The sequence below is a fragment of the Schistocerca nitens genome, chromosome 3 (assembly GCF_023898315.1).
Source record: "Schistocerca nitens isolate TAMUIC-IGC-003100 chromosome 3, iqSchNite1.1, whole genome shotgun sequence".
NCBI lineage: Eukaryota > Metazoa > Arthropoda > Insecta > Orthoptera > Acrididae > Schistocerca > Schistocerca nitens.
Genome location: NC_064616.1, coordinates 773,661,110 through 773,679,760, shown reverse-complemented (window position 1 = coordinate 773,679,760; position 18,651 = coordinate 773,661,110).

Genomic DNA, 18,651 nt, shown 5'->3' with positions numbered 1-18,651 from the left:
CAAAATAATCTTCTGATGAGCTACTCTGATAATCAAGAAACACTCACAAATACGAGACGCGAAAACTACGCTAGGTTTTCCCAGAAAAACTATTTAAAAGCTAAGCGCAGCAAATAAGTACAAAAGAAATTTCTCTCCTAACGATCAAGAACTGTTAGTTTCTATGCAGAGCAGATAAACACAAATAGAATCCCTTCCTTAGTGGAAGGTCGTAAACAAAATGCAAAATAAACGCTTTATACAAACAGTACTCGCTGCTGCTGGTGCTCTCGCTCTGGCTGTCACAAGACAACTGCTGATTCAAGTGACTAGTGGCTAACGGCCGCGAAACAAACAAAAGACGGTTTTTGGGCGCTTTCTGTTCTAAACGATCAAGAAAACACTAAGAAATCTAACACGAAAACTACGTAAAGTTTTATCAAGAACTGTTAGTTACTATGCAGAGCAGATAAACACTAATAGAATCCCTTCCTTAGTGGAAGGTCGTAAACAAAATGCAAAATAAACGCTTTATACAAACAGTACTCGCTGCTGCTGGTGCTCTCGCTCTGGCTGTCACAAGACGGTAGAGGAGCAGTTCGGAGACGATGATTGTTTATATCAGCATGACAATGCACCCTGTTATGAAGCAGCATCTGTGAGGCAATGGTTTGCCACAATAACATTTCTGAAATGGGCTAGTCTTCTCAGAGTCCCGACCTGAACCCGGTGGTATACCTTTGAATTGAGTTAGAACGTCGACTTCGCTCCAGACCCCAGCATGCAAAATCACTACCTTCTCTGGTTTCGGCTATTGAGGAGTAATGGGTTGCGATTCCAGCACAGACATTCAGAGATCTCATTGGAAGAGTCGTCAGAAGATTCTAATCCGTCAAAAGGCGATGGTGGACACACAGCATATTAATTTTCGCTAATAGATGTCCGGATACTTTCGACCAGATAGTGTATGTTATGCCTACTACACACATCAACAAAAGTTTTGCATCATTCCTTTATTTCGAAGGTCATAGCAACAGAAAATAAAAATTAGCTTTCAGGCATGAGTATATACACTACTGGCCATTAAAACTGCTACATCAAGAAGAAATGCAGATGATAAACGGGTATTCATTGGACAAATATATTATACTAGAACTGACAAGCGATTACATTTTCACGCAATTTGAGTGCATAGATCCTGAGAAATAAGTACCCAGAACAACCACCTCTGGCCGTAATAATGGCCTTGATACGCCAGGGTATTGAGTCAAACAGAGCTTGGATGGCGTGTACAGGTACAGCTGCCCATGCAGCTTCAACACGATACCACAGTTCATCAACAGTAGTGACTGGCGTATTGTGACGAGCTAGTTGCTCGGTTACCATTGATCAGACGTTTTCAATTGGTGAGAGATCTGGAGAATGTGCTGGCCAGGGCAGCAGTCGAACATTTTCTGTATCCAGAAAGGCCCGTACAGGACCTGCAACATGCGGTCGTGCATTATCCAGCTGAAATGTAGGGTTTTCGCAGGGATCGAATGAAGGGTAGAGCCACGGGTCGTAACACATCTGAAATGTAACTTCCACTCTTCAAAGTGCCGTCAATGCGAATAAGAGGTGACAGAGACATGTAAACAATGGCACCCCATACCATCTCGCCGGGTGATACGACAGTATGGCGAAGACGAATACACGCTTCCAATGTGCGTTCACTGCGATGTCACCAAACACTGATGCGACCATCATGATGCTGTAAACAGAACCTGGATTCATCCGAAAAAGCGTTCCTGTCTGTGATGCAGCGTCAAGGGTAACCGCAGCCATGGTCTTCGAGCTAATAGTCCATGCTGCTGCAAACGTCGTCGAACTGTTCGTGCAGATGGTTGTTGTCTTGCACACGTCCGCATCTGTTGACTCGGGGATCGAGACGTGGCTGCACGATCCGCTACAGCCATGCGGATAAGATGCCTGTCATCTCGACTGCTAGTGATACGAGGCCGTTGGGATCCAGCACGGCGTTCCGTATTACCCTCCTGAACCCACCGATTCCATATTCTGCTAACAGTCATTGGATCTCGAGCAAGGCGAGCACCAATGTCGCGATAGTATAAACCGCAATCGCGATAGCCTACAATCCGACCTTTATCAAAGTCGGAAACGTGATGGTACACATTTCTCCTCCTTACACGAGGCATCACAACAACGTTTCACCAGGCAACGCCGGTCAAGTGCTGTTTGTGTATGAGTAATCGGTTGGAAACTTTCCTCATGTCAGCACGTTGTAGGTGTCGCCACCGGCGCCAACCTTGTGTGAATGCTCTGAAAAGCTAATCATTTGCGTATCACAGCATCTTCTTCCTGTCGGTTAAATTTCGCGTCTGTAGCACGTCATCTTCGTGGTGTAGCAATTGTAATGGTCATTAGTGTATTCATTTGCTATGCCTCCAGAACACCTAGTCAAAAAAACAAATATTCGTGCAATAGGAAAATCGTCTGTTTCCCGCTGGTTTTTTTCACAGCGTGACCAAGGTCAATACGTGGTAGAACTTCCCCTTGCTCGTAATTAGACTTGAATCCATCATGGCATACCGTCAAAGAGATCATCAGCGTTGGTCCAGATTGTCCCACTCTTAAAAGGCAATCTTGGGTAAGTAGCGCAGAGGAAATGCAAAAACAGCTCGTATTAGTCCATCCCACACATGTTCAATTGAGTTCATGTGCAGGCAACAGGCAGACCAGTTAATTCTGGTGGTTCTAACACGCTGAAGGAACGTGTTCACGTGAACAGCACAATCAGCATGCGAGTTATCATGCACCAAGATAAAATTGCCTCCAAAATGTTGGCCACACGGTCCATTTATTGGTTACAGAATCTAGTCCTAGCTTCGTAGTACAGTAAGAGTGCCTTCAACAATCAAGAAATCGTTCGGTGGCCCAATGTAATGCTGCCCCAGAACATCTCTCCACCACCACCATGTTGCACATGTGAGACACGGTGTTGGAGGCGTTGTCGTGTCCTGACACAGGATAGAGGGAAGTTGGGGGTTTGTGGTCAGTCTGCAATTTCTGAGAGCTGAGGAGCAAATGCAAAAAGACAAATTTCCAGTGAAAGGAGGTAGATGACTTAGATCAACGCCAAACACTGTCATAGTGTATCTACAAGAAACGCGGATTTTGGGATTCGACAGAATGCTTGCAGCAGAAGACTCATGGAATTCAGGGGTCTGATTAACACTATTTATGATCAGACTAACTACTACACTGAAGGCTCATTCTAAACATTAGAAAAAGCCAAGGAGACAGATGGTAACCGTGCGAGGTGGCGCAGTGGTTAGCACGCTGGACTCGCATTCGGGAGGACGACGGTTCATTCCCGCGTCCGGCCATCCTGGTTTAGGTTTTCCGTGATTTCCCTAAATCGCATCAGGCAAATGCCGGGATGGTTCCTTTGAAATGGCACAACCGACCTCCTTCCTCGTCCTTCCCTAATCCGATGAGACCGATGACCTCGCTGTCTGGTCTCCTCCCCCACAACAAACCCAACACAACAATTGGTTGCACAACAGAAGTCAGTGTGTGAAGCCACGGGGCAGGTGGTAATAGAAGTAACGAACACTAGCAGCAGGTTAAGTACAAACTTGAGAGCAGCACTCCAAGTGAGAAAAACAGACATGTCGGAGCTTACTGAGACTGACCACGAGCAACACGAAGTCTGCACCCCGGTGGCGACGCAACATTTCTCCCTTCCTGTAGTCGACCAGCCAACCCACCGGCGCTTAACAAGCTTTGGCCAATCTGGCGAGTTGTTCTGCAGCTCCAGGGCGCCTCTGGCCAAGCGCATTTAGATTCCTCCACTATTTCTACTCGGTAGGCAGGGATGCTTCTGGATTTTATATTAACAAACTCCAAGTTTGGTATCAACAACGTTCAGCTGAATGCCAAATGTCACAGCCACTCCTAGTATGGCCAGAAACATCAATGTTTTACGTCACTTGGCCACGCCCTCCGCCCTTCTGTGGGTGGGGACTGCTGTATTAGCACTCTAACCTGTGTAAATTCCCTGACGTTGCAGTTCTCAGGAGCAAGTATCAAGATTGCTGCCTCTGCTAAGACGTGCCTTCCCGTGGTCACCATTTACAGTGATACCTTACTACAGCGTCTAGGCGGTGGATGGAATCACCAGTTAATTCTCTGAAGTGAAACTTCTCCCCTGGGACAGCCGCACAGAGCGTCTGCAACTTGTACGACTCTCATGTAACTATTTATGTCGGGTTACCTAAACGCTACCACTTTTGCCTTCTCTCTGCATTGTGTTTCTGATTTCCTACTTGGGAGTGCCCTTGATGGCTCCAAATAGCCTTAAGTGTAACAACGCAAAAGTCATTATGTCGTCAATAGATGATAACGTTCGATATTACCATGATGTCTTCAGACACGTTGTCTGCATATAACAAGGTGGAGACAGATCTGAGTACCGTCCATAAACTACACCCGGTGCCAATAATTGGGCGTCCATTCTGCACAATTTCTTGCCTATCTGCGACGGTGTAGACGGTGTTGTATACGACATGGTGCTCGTCATGGTCGACATGAACTGATATTCGCATTCGCAATCATCTCCTAACAGTTTGATGCTATACATGAAGTCCTGTCGCCTCTTCGAATGCCGAATTCAGTTATGGGGCACACAGCCCAAGTTTTGTTTGTCTCAGAAGTCTTAGATATATAGATCATTCTGTGCAACTCTCGAACATGGACGGCTGTACGGTGTAGTTCCTGAACATTACCTGTCATTCCATGTAGGCTTCATCAGTAAACACTTCCGGGCTAAGTTGCCGTGGTCGATCTGTAGAACTTCTTCTCCCTGACGTTTCGTTCTCAACTACGGAGAACATCTTCTGAGGTGAGTCAACGACTGGCTGCTAGAAGCTGGGGCCGCCGCTTATATGGATATTGTAGGGGGCGCCACCACACGTCACGTGGCGTCGATGTGCAGCTATCTCTGGCTATCGTCTGTTCTCTCGATTGCAGGCAATCGATTGTCACCTGATTGATGCAACGTCGACCGCCATATCTTATCCAATTTTAATCCTTCTTCTTTACGATTAAAATTGTATTGATGTTTGTGGATTTCAATTGCCTCTCTATACATACGTGTATAATAGTGCGACGTCCTCCATAGCACGCTTGTTTCACCAAATTTTATTTCGTGATCTCCATCCTTAAAAACATGTTCCGCTACTGCCGATTTGTCGATATGTCCCAAGCGACAGTTTCTTTTGTGCTCCGTCAACCGTGTATTGATGCTTCTTTTTGTAGTTCCTATGTAAACCCTGCCACAACTACACTTCACCCAAATAGAAAAATGCCTAAAAATAGGAGACAGCAACAACCATCAGCTGGAAAAGTATTTCTTCCGTTCATCCATAATATCACGGATCGCATTGGGAAAGTACTAGCCAAGTTTCAGGTAGAGACCATTTTTAGACCTACTGAGAAAATTAGTGAATGCCTAAGATCAACAAAAGATGCTCGTCACCCCCTAGCCACCCCAGGGGTATATAAAATTCCGTGTAGTTGTGGCAGGGTTTACATAGGAACTACAAAAAGAAGCATCAATACACGGTTGACGGAGCACAAAAGAAACTGTCGCTTGGGACATATCGACAAATCGGCAGTAGCGGAACATGTTTTTAAGGATGGAGATCACGAAATAAAATTTGGTGAAACAAGCGTGCTATGGAGGACGTCGCACTATTATACACGTATGTATAGAGAGGCAATTGAAATCCACAAACATCAATACAATTTTAATCGTAAAGAAGAAGGATTAAAATTGGATAAGATATGGCGGTCGACGTTGCATCAATCAGGTGACAATCGATTGCCTGCAATCGAGAGAACAGACGATAGCCAGAGATAGCTGCACATCGACGCCACGTGACGTGTGGTGGCGCCCCCTACAATATCCATATAAGCGGCGGCCCCAGCTCCTAGCAGCCAGTCGTTGACTCACCTCAGAAGATGTTCTCCGTAGTTGAGAACGAAACGTCAGGGAGAAGAAGTTCTACAGATCGACCACGGCAACTTAGCCCGGAAGTGTTTACTGATGATTACCTGTCAGTTGGAACCAATTGCATGTCCGCACCACCTCACTTTCACACCGCTGCACACGTTGAGCAACTTCGCTGGTTGACATGCCTTCTGCGCGTAACTTGATGTGGACCCAATTGGTGGTCGTGATTGTCCTTAGTGGTATGACAGATGTTCACTCTACTGTTTCACAGACGTCTCTGATGTACTCCTGCTTGTGCCTTACTTCCAACTGAAATGCTGCAATCCATTCGAGTGCAGCATTTTACCAGCAGGTAGCTCTGATAGTAGCTGTGTGTCTGTTTACAAACGTCAGGGGTGACCTTCTGATCGGTACAGGAATAGTCACAACATTAACATACCTGCTCGACATACTCGTATAGGGGTGATGCAAAACGCAGATCATTCCATTTTTCAAGAAGGATCGTAGGACAGATGCACGTAATTATAGGCCTCCATCGTTGACATCAATCTGTTGTAGAGTTATGTTCCATATTTTATTCTCAAGAATTATAATGTTTTTGGGGAACGAAAATCTCCTCTACAAAAATCAACATGCATTTTTCAAACAGAGATCTTGCGAAAATCTACTCGTTCTGTTCCTCCACGAGATAATAGCGCTGTGGACAACGGCGCTGAGGTTGATGCTGTGTTCCTTGACTCCTGGAAGGCATTTGACACCTTCCCGCACTTCCACTCAGTGGGAAAAAATACGAGCTTACTAGATTTGCGACCAGGTTCAAGACTTCCTTGCAGACAGAGCTCAACACGTCGCTCTTAACGGAAAGAAGGGAATTTCCAAAGTTCCCGACGGAAGTGTGAGAGGACCGTTACTGTTTACAATGTACATAAACGATGTAGTAGGAAGCATCGGAAGCTCTATAGGACTGTTCGCAGATGATGCGGTTGTCTATACGACAGTAGCAAGGCCGGAACACAGTACAGATTTGCAGAATCACCTGCAGAGGATTGATGAATGGTGCTCGCTCTGGCATTTGACCCGGAACGTAAGTAAAGGTAACATTCTGCGCATACACTATTAATGATAAGTTGCTGGAAACAGTATCTACCGTAAAATATTTAGGTTTAACTATCCGATGGACCTTAAGGGGAGTTAGAACGGAAAACTTTTTCTTTCACATTTTTGGATTTTTATCTCATTATAAAATTTGCAATTTTACGAATAAAATGTTATATGTATCACTTATAAACTCACATAAGAATTGTTTTATTTTATTTTTTTAAATATTATCTACACCGGTTGAAAATGTTAAAACTTTTGCGTGCATTGCTTCAAGATCTAATAAAATCCGTAATTTTTTATACAGAAGGCTGTGGATTGCTGTGTTATAAAGGTTAAATTACGTGTTTGTATTGGTATCACTGTCAAAAACAGTATCGTATCGTTTCATAGTATAAAAGCACGTCGTATGTCGAAGTGATGGTAAAACCATAAGAGGCAGGCTGACAGACAAAATGATTCATGAACTACGGCAGTATTATGGGATGGCCATTAGAAATAATACTGAGGATTTGTTGAAAGCCGGCCGTGGTGGCCGTGCGGTTCTAGGCGCTGCAGTCCGGAACCGCGGGACTGCTACGGTCGCAGGTTCGAATCCTGCCTCGGGCATGGATGTGTGTGATGTCTTTAGGTTAGGTAGGTTTAAGTAGTTCTAAGTTCTAGGGGACTGATGACCAAAGATGTTAAGTCCCATAGTGCTCAAAGCCATTTGAACCATTTGAACCATTTGTTGAAAATGAAGCAGGCAGTATGGGCTACCTTCTTCCAGAGACTGTCAACTGATGAAAAATTAGTACATCACCTTTGCCCTCCTGAACCTGATTCATGGTGCAATTATCACAATGCCCATTACTCAAACAGTTCATACAGCCATAAACATTCCATCCCAGCAGCAGTCATGCATATCATAAAACCTGTTTACAGAGTCCTAGCAAATCCTGAATTACTGAAGAAGTGTCTGTATGGTCAGACTCAAAATTCCAATGAGTCTTTTAATAGTCTTATGTGGACTTACTTACCAAAAAATGTTTTTGTTGGAATGAAGACACTAAAGTGGGGGTCAGTGATGCTGTTATTGCTTTTAATGGCAACATTGTTAGGATGAAAGTGCTACAGCTAATGGGAATTAATCCTGGAGCAAACTGCATCAGAGAACCTGAACGGATGGACAATTTTCGCACTGATAAAGCAGAGTATGCAGCACAGTTGGCCACTGAGGAGTCCAGAAAGAAGAAAAGAAGAAAAAACTTGGAAAAAGATCAAGAGGATGATATACAGTATGGTGTAGGGTGCTTCTGAGTGACTAAAAATAAAAAAATTAGGCGTATATTAAGTGAGTTACAGTCTTTTGAAACTTTAGAAGCCATTCGAGAAAATTTACATTTTCTGTTGCATTCTTCCCTAAATCTCAGAAACCAGTTCCAGACTGAAGAGCAGTAGTATCGCGTACACAAGGTATAAAAGGGCAGTGCATTGTAACGAGTATTGTATTGAGTCATTTGTACTCAGGTGATTTATGTGAAAATGTTTCCGACGTAATTATGGCCGCCCGACGGGAATTAAAAGACTTTGAACGCGGAATGGCAGTTGGAGCTAGACGCATGAGACATTCCACTTCGGAAATCGTTAGAGAATTCAATATTCCGAGATCCGCAGTGTCAAGAGTGTGCCGAGAATCCCAAATTTCAGACATTACCTCTCACCACGAACAACACAGTGGCCGACGGCCTTCACTAACAGTCGAGAGCAGCGGCGTTTGCGTAGAGTTGTCAGTGCTGGCAGGGAAGTAACACTGCATGAAATAACCACAGAAATAAATATGGGACGTACGACGAACGTATCCATCAGGAAAGTGCGGAGAAATTTGGTGTTACATCTACATCTACATGACTACTCTGCATTTCACATTTAAGTGCTTGGCAGAGGGTTCATCGAACCACAATCATACTATCTCTCTACCATTCCACTCCCGAACAGCGCGCGGGAAAAACGAACACCTAAACCTTTCTGTTCGAGCTCTGATTTCTCTTATTTTATTTTGACGATCATTCCTACCTATGTAGGATGGGCTCAACAAAATATTTTCGCATTCGGAAGAGAAAGTTTGTGACTGAAATTTCGTAAATAGATCTCGCCGCGACGAAAAACGTCTTTGCTGTAATGACTTCCATCCCAATTCGCGTATCATATGTGCCACACTCTCTCCCCTATTACGTGATAATAAAAAACGAGCTGCCCTTTTTTGCACCCTTTCGATGTCCTCCGTCAATCCCACCTGGTAAGGATCCCACACCGCGCAGCAATATTCTAACAGACGACGAACGAGTGTAGTGTATGCTGTCTCTTGAGTGGACTTGTTGCATCTTCTAAGTGTCCTGCCAATGAAACGCAACCTTTGGCTCGCCTTCCCCACAATATTATCTATGTGGTCTTTCCAACTGAAATTGTTCGTAATTAATGGGCTATGGCAGCAGAAGACCTCCGCGAGTGGCTTTGCTAATGGCACGACACCACCAGCAGCTCCTCTCCTGGGTTCGTGACCTTATCGGTTGGATCCTAGACGACTGGAAAACAGTGACCTGGACAGATGGGTCCCGATTTCAGTTGGTAAGAGCTGATGGTAGTGTTCGAGTGTGGCGCAGACCCCACGAAGCCATCGACCCAAGTTGTCAACACGGCACTACGCATAATGGTGTTGGCTCCATAACGGTGTTGGCTGCTTTTTAATGGAATGGACTGGGTCCTCTGGTCCAAATGAACCGATCATTGACCGGAAATGATTATGTTTGACTACTTGGAGGCCATTTGCAGCCACTGATTGACTTCATGTTCCCAAAAAACGATGGATAACAATGCACCATGTCACCGGGCCACAATTGTTCGCGATTGGTTTGAAGAATATTCCGGACAATTCGAGCGAATGATCTGGCCACCCACATCGCCCGACACGAATCCCGTCGAACATTTACGGGACATGATCGGGGGGTAAGTTCGTGTACAAAATCCTTCACCGGCAACATTTTCGGAATTACGGACGGCTATAGAGGCGGCATGGCTCAATATTTCTGCAGAGACTTCCAACGACATCTTGAGTCAATGCCACGTCGAACTGCTGCACTATGCTGGGCAAAAGGAGGTCGAACAACAATATTAGAAACTATCCTATGACGTTTGTCACCTCAGTGCAGATATACAGGGTGGTCCAATGATAGTGCCAGGGCCAAATATCTCACGAAATAAGCATCAAACGAAAAAACTACAAAGAACGAAATTCGTCTAGCTTGAAGGGGGAAACCAGATGGCGCTATGATTGGCCCGCTAAATGGCGCTGCCATAGGTCAAACGGATATCAACTGCGTTTTTTAAAACAGGAACCCCCATTTTTTTTATTACATATTCGTGTAGTATGTAAAGAAATATGAATGTTTCAGTTGGACCACTTTTTTCGCTTTGTGATAGATGGCGCTGTAATAGTTACAAACGTATAAGTACATGGTATCACGTAATATTCCGCCAGTGCGGACGGTATTTGCTTCGTGATACATTACCTGTGTTAAAATGGTCCGTTTACCAATTGCGGAAAAGGTCGATATCGTGTTGATGTATGGCTATTGTGATCAAGATGTCCAACGGGCGTGTGCTATGTATGCTGCTCGGTATCCTGGACGACATCATTTAAGTGTCCGGACCGTTCTCGGGATAGTTATGTTATTTAAGGAAACAGGAAGTGTTCAGCCACATGTGAAACGTCAACCACGACCTGCAACAAATGATGATGCCCAAGTAGGTGTTTCAGCTGTTGTCGCGGCTAATCCGCACATCAGTAGCAGACAAAAAAATGGCTCTGAGCACTATGGGACTTAACATCTATGGTCATCAGTCCCCTAGAACTTAGAACTACTTAAACCGAACTAACCTAAGGACAGCACAAAACACCCAGTCATCACGAGGCAGAGAAAATCCCTCACCCCGCCGGGAATCGAACCCGGGAACCCGGAGTAGCAGACAAATTGCGCGAGAATCGCGAATCTCAAAAACGTCGGTGTTGAGAATGTTACATCAACATCGATTACACCCGTACCATATTTCTATGCGCCAGAAATTGCATGGCGACGACTTAGAATGTCGTGTACAGTTCTGCCACTGTGCGCAAGAGAAATTACGGGACGATGGCAGATTTTTTGCACGCGTTCTATGTAGCGACGAAGCGTCATTCACAAACAGCGGTAACGTAAACCGGCATAATATGCACTATTGGGCAACTAAAAATCCACGATGGCTGCGACAAGTGGAACATCAGTGACCTTGGCGGGTTAATGTATGATGCGGCATTATGGGAGGAAGGATAATTGGCCCCCATTTTATCGATGGCAATCAAAATGGTGCAATGTATGCTGATTTCCTACGTAATGCTCTGCCGATGTTACTACAGGATGTTTCACTGCATGATAGAATGGCGATGTACTTCCAACATGATTGATGTCCGACACATAGCCCGCGTGCGGTTGAAGCGGTATTGAACAGCATATTTCATAACAGGTGGATTAGTCGTCGAAGCACCATGCCACGGCCCGCACGTTCACCGGATCTGACGTCCCCGGATTTCTTTCTGTGGGGAAAGTTGAAGGATATTTACTATCGAGATCCACCGACAACGCCTGTACAACATGCGCCAGCGCATTGTCAATGCACGTGCGAACGTTACGGCAGGCGAACTACTCGCTGCTGAGAGGAATGTCGTTACACGTACTGCCAAATGCATTGAGATTGACGGACATCATTTTGAGCATTTGTTGCATTAATGTGGTATTTACAGGTAATCACGCTGTAACAGCATGCGTTCTCAGAAATGATAAATTCGCAAAGGTACATGTATCACATTGGAACAACCGAAATAAAATGTTCAAACGTACCTACGTTCTGATTTTAATTTAAAAAACCTACCTGATACGGGTTACAAACCGGACACAATAGAAAGGACCAGGCCCCTTTCCTTTTTTCTTTTATCACTCGTTTATTACATCGGAGAAATACACATTTTAAGACAAACTTTAACTACATGAAATATTGCTCCCAGTAAAGGTTAACATAAGCAGCGACGAAAATTAGTTCTCTTAAGGGTTTCTGCTGGCAGCAAATTTTTAGGAGGCAATGTAAGGTTTATATCAATTTAGCTCTAACACGTAGGTGGTGATTGAATCACGACACAGACACTTTAACAATTTCGGCAACAAATAAATAGCGTGAATTTGTACTCACAGTAACCAACTAATCAACAGCCTTGCTATTGAATAGGTAGTAGGCCATTTGGAACCAATTAGCAACACCCAGCAACTAGGGGAGTTAATACCAACAGTCTTTAAATGTCTTGGTCCCAATTAAATAAAAAACTTACAGTAATTAAATGAATAACAAATCAAACACACTACGCTCCACTCAAACTCTTCAGTGGATGCCAAGCCAAAATGAAGATTCCATTAACTGACTAGCACTGAAGTCACACTAAAGCTCAGCTCTGTATTCCCAGACACACATGGGGCAAACTTATACAAGACAAGATTTTTAAGGGAGCAAATCAGTAAAAGTGGTAGTGGAGCTGACTCGTGCCACTGAAAATTAAGGTACTAGACCGGGGCACAAGGTGGTATACAATGAAGTTGCCTTAGTGCTATACTGCGCTACAAAATATTAATTCAAATGGACAATTCAAAATTAAGTACACATAAACCAGCATTAATTAACGAGGAGTGACACCAGGTCGCTCGAAAGGATGACAACTTAATTGAAAAGACGAATGCCGGAGGCGGCAGTAACATCAAACACCTTCTCTGAGTTTTAACGAGGAGTCACTTCCCGCTATAGAAGTAAACATTTAACCAAGCACAAGGAAGGAACCCCAAAGAGAAAATTCAAATAAAACCCCCAAAAGATTATAAACGACAGGGAACCCCGTCTATTTAAATTTAAAAGAATTAGCTCTCCCCAAAGGCAGTGTAAACGCTAAGGCCACATTTAAGAGGCCACCAAAATTGGTTACAAAAGTCTTATACATTTGCTCCTTTTCTTTAAAAGACACACAAGGCTGCTTAACTTCTGCCGGACGTCCGGTATGGCTCGTATAGGATACAGCAGGCAGCAACCCAAGCTAGGCGGTCGCAAGGCACGACGAGCAAAGTCAGGAGACCAGACAGGCAGGCAGCCAACACATATCCTCCATCCTGAACCGGCAGACCGCGTACAACCAACTCCACATATACGTGGTTGCTTCCCACGTCGTACCTCGCGGCGTCTCAGCAGGTAGCCCGAGCAAACGTCGACTGCCACTCGCCCCGCGAATGCGGAAAACAACAAGGCAAGCAAAGATAAGAAACATCGAAGGATCGATAATGGACATCCAAGAGACTGGCGTGCCAGTAACGAGCGACACGGCTCACTACCTGTTACCGACTGTTCGTCTAAAATTGTGAGCCATATGTTTGTGACTATTACAACGCCATCTATCACAAAGCGAAACTTGCAGGTTGATCACAGGTTGCTTAAGACCTACCCCAACTGATAAGCTCTACTGCCTGGCTGGAATAGTGCCACCATGGATACGCAGAACAGGGCTGCCAACAAGGAGAGACTGAAAGTGGAACAGGACAGTGCCCATCAACTGCACGGACATAATCCACCACAGGAACGGCTGAGATCGCGAAAGAGCTTCCTGAGAACATCCGAGAAGCTCACCATTTCACCAGAGAAGGCAAGGCTGGAGTTATGGAAGAAGTCGACGCCTCACCTACAGACGCCAGAAGCTGAAGAACTACCCCCTAGACACAACGAGAGCTGGCTGGTGTGGAAACCTTTAAACAGATTACGATCAGGAGTAGGACGATCCAGAGACAACCTGAAGAGATGGGTCCTGTGATTGTGGACAAGAACAAACCACAAGCCACATGCTCCAGTGCCTTTTGTGCCCTACATCGTGCACGAAGATTGATCTCCTGTAAGCCACTCCAAGCGCCTTGGAGGTTGCAAAGTACTGGGCACATGTAATATAAATACAATTTGTGTATATACAGGGTGTTACAAAAAGGTACGGCCAAACTTTCAGGAAACATTCCTCACACACAAGTAAAGAAAAGATGTTATGTGGACATGTGTCCGGAAACGCTTGATTTCCATGTTAGAGCTCATTTTAGTTTCTTCCACCTACGCTCAATGGAGCACGTTAACATGATTTCATACGGGATACTCTACCTGTGCTACTAGAACATGTGCCTTTACAAGTACGGCACAACATGTGGTTCATGCACGATGGAGCTCCTGCACATTTTAGTCCAAGTGTTCGTACGCTTCTCAACAACAGATTCGGTGACCGATGGATTGGTAGAGGCGGACCAATTCCATGGCCTCCACGCTCTCCTGACCGCAACCCTCTTGACTTTCATTAATGGGGGCATTTGAAAGCTCTTGTCTACGCAACCCCGGTACCAAATGTAGAGAATCTTCGTGCTCGTATTGTGGACGGCTGTGATACAATACGCCATTCTCCAGGGCTGCATCAGCGCATCAGGGATTCCACGCGACGGAGGGTGGATGCATGTATCCTCGCTAACGGAGGACATTTTGAACATTTCCTGTAACAAAGTGTTTGAAGTCACGCTGGTACGTTCTGTTGCTGTGTATTTCCATTCCATGATTAATGTGATTTGAAGAGAAGTAAAAAATGAGCTCTAACATTGATAGTAAGCGTTTCCGGACACATGTCCACATAACATATTTTCTTTCTTTGTGTGTGAGGAATGTTTCCTGAAAGTTTGGCCGTACCTTTTTGTAACACCCTGTATATATATATGTACACATATTTATTGATGTGTATGGCTACTGTAAATGTGTATGTTTCTGATTCGAGAATAAAATAACAAAGCGAAAAAAGTGGTCCAACTGAAACATTCATATTTCTTTACGTACTACACGAATATGTAATAAAAATTGGGGGTTCCTATTAAAAAAAACGCAGTTGATATCCGTTTGACCTATGACAGCGCCATCTAGCGGGCCAACCATAGCGCCATCTGGTTTCCCCCTTCAAGCTAGACAAGTTTCGTCTTTGTAGTTTTTTCGTTTGACGCTTATTTCGTGAGATATTTGGCCCGGTCACGATCAATGGACCACCCTACAGATATTTTGTTGACGTGTGTATATTTAGACATTTATTTATAGTCTTACTTCATTCCCTTCATTGTATAGAGGCTAACGTTGAGTGTATTTCAGCCAGTCGGGTTTTGAGACGTCTGTAGTGTGGCTAGCAACACGTGCGCTTTTGAGCGGCAGGTCTGATGGCGGCCACAGCCGATGGTGTGGTGCGCAGGCGGCTTGGCGTGCGCCCCCCTCCAGGACCGGCGCGGAGCGGTGTGGCTATCTGGGCGCGCTCAGTCGCGGCGCCGCATCGCCTCTGCCGTCGCCGACGCTACCGCCGCCGCACCAGGTAAGCCGAGGCGCGCCTCCCGCACTGCGAACGCAGCGGCGTGTCACTTCACTACGCGCCTAACTGTAACACGTCTCTCCTTACGTCAGTCTACGAGGTGTCCTAATAATCTTTACTGATATTTCAGAAGCTTTTTCTCTCGGTGTTCTGGAATGTCTTAAACGAACTATCCATCTTTCACTCTCCGATTCTAGCTGCCTCGTGTTTTAAAACAGGAACTGAAATGCTACCCTAAGAACTTACGGAATGAAACATTGCATCTCAAGCCCGACGAATTAGCTGTTTAAGGTTGTGCGGGGCCCGTGGAACGGCTCCCCTGCTCAGGGGAAATATGTACTCTTATTTTATTAAACGTAATATTCTCTACTGCTATGCAATATGTATGAATAACGTCAAGCACAGATTTCCTTCACTAGTTTAAGCACTAACGGATGCTAAGCATCTTGATATTTGAACCATTTTCTGAACTAAATTAACATTATTCGAGACACATGAAAAGTATACGTCACAGTTGATTCTTATTAACTACATTCACGTAGTGGGGTAAAATCATTATTTACGAATAATATGTCTCTCTATGTTCAAACTGAAATAAAACATATGGACCAATACCTGCTTAAACCGTGTATACTTTGAAACTGACAGAGTGACGACGATATTCTTTCTTACCATTTCACTGTTTGGGAAAAGTACAGTTACCGCTCTTTCAGGCAAACGTACTATAAAGACACACTATGCCTAAACACGAAAACAGTGAAAGGAACATAAGACACGACGTAGAACAGCTCTACAAGTGAGGAAGATTAGCCTTAATTCAAATATTTGCCAGATGTTGGGAGTATTCTGGTTGTTCGCTATTTGGCTGCGCGGCCTACGTCGACCAAAGATTTTTAGACGAGCCTCGTTAACAGTGTAAGGGAAATAATCTCCGTAAGCAATATTGTGGCACAAGTTTCTAATAATTCACGACAGACCAGAGTGGAACAGGACACGTATATAAAACTCTTATGCAAACTCATAATATGTAGAATGTGGTTTAATAAATTATAGTGTCGTATGTATTCTTCAAACTTATACACGTTCTTACGGCAATGGTGTATTATTTCCAGTGCTTTTAAAGTGTTGCACGATCATAAGTACATCATCCTAAGCTGTGTTATTGTTTTCAATTCAAAACTGTTAACGGTTAATTTTCCCCCGGAAAAATATACAACGTGCCCGGGGAACATGACAGTGCGGGACTCATAGAATGTGCTGCATGCGCAAAGCGCCCCAGATTGTAGACAATTGTATATCACTTGATAATATGAGCAGAATTTTGGTGTAGCTAATGTCCCTTTAACAGCTTACAACATTAACGATCAAGAAATACTATGTCTTCCTTTAAGAAGTATTAAAGCTGCACGTAAACGATGTGTTAATAACAGCAACTATGAAGCGGAAATATTACGCTTAGTTGACACATGGTCGCTCTTAGACTCTCACGAAACTTCGAAACATGTCGAACGTAATCGAAAATTCCTATACCCCACGCTGAGTACGCTTCTTGAAACCCCCATTAGGTTTGGGTCTTTCGTCACTAAATTTCTACCGTACCTACACACAAAGCGGTAACAAAACTCGGTAGACAAGAGTTATCTCTCTCATATGTACCAACATACGCGTGGACTGTCACTTGCGTGTGTGTACGGCGCTCAGCAGATAAACAAAACGAATTAGATCCACACAAACATGGAATCAAACAACGCTACAACTATAAACAGCGTTAGGTGTTTCATAATTACGATCACGCTCTCATAAAAGTTTCACACATACCACAATAATCATAACCTTCAACTCTTTTGTCATTACTGCTGTTTGTGATGGTAAATTTATGTCTTAATGTTACAAAACAACGACGCGTGTAATTGTTGAAGCCAAAACTCGTAAATGGAAGAAGGCAGTTTCATATTCTGATCACACAGTACTAATTTTGGTTTCTCGATGGCTTCGCCAAGTCACTGCAAGAAGTATTGCGAAGATTCTGTCGACAGACTGGTCTATAATGTAACTGTCAGAGCTGATGTATTGCTTATTCTTCATTGACACTGCAGTCGGAGGAACACTGAATTGTATTATAAATGCCAGGACTAATAAAACCTGCAGCCTTTCCATTTTTGACTTTTTCATCTGCCATTTAGTCTTTCTTTTTTTAGCTGCTGTATGCATGTATGTGAATGTACAGGGTGTCGATTAAGTCTCGCTGAGCCGGCCGGTGTGGCCGTGCGGTTCTAGGCGCTTCAGTTTGGAACCGCGTGTCCGCTACGGTCGCAGGTTCGAATCCTGCCTCCGGCATGGATGTGTGTGATGTCCTTAGGTTAGTTAGGTTTAAGTAGTTCTAAGTTCTAGGGGACTGATGACCTCAGATGTTGTGTCCCATAGTGCTCAGAGCCATTTGACCCAAGTCTCGCTGTCGTTTCAAAAACCTTGACTTGGAAACTATCACAGATAGAGGATCATGGTTTGTTGTAAAACTTTTAGCAGCTTTCATTTACTTATTTATTTTTTATGACAGCAATTCAATGTTGCTCGTAGAACATCAAGGTGATATTCGAGTTCGGCCCACGTACGGGACAGCGTTGCAGCATCAACAGTTTTGATTGCTTCGTCGATTCGTGAACAAAGGGTAACAATGTCACTGACTGGCGTCGTGTACATACAATACTTGACGTAATTCCACAAAAAGAAGCCTAATGATGTGACAATGGGAGAGCGCGAGAACCATGCAGTGGGACCATCACAACCTCTCAGAAAATGTGTCATTCGGCACATCCTGCACCTTTTGCCTCCTATGAGACGGTACACCATCACGGGGAAAGATAATGGACAGCTGCATCTCTTTGATTTTTGATAGCAGAAATTGTTGGAGTATGTCCAAGTAAACATTTCCCGTTGCGGTTTTCCCTGTGAAAAATAAACGGACCTATCACCCTAATATTAGGCTTCCAGCTATCATGGATGTGTTCAAGCGTGTTATATAGGTTTTGTGGCTATCCATATGTCCAGAAATATGGAACTTTGCTTCATCCGAAAACAGGGACTTTTC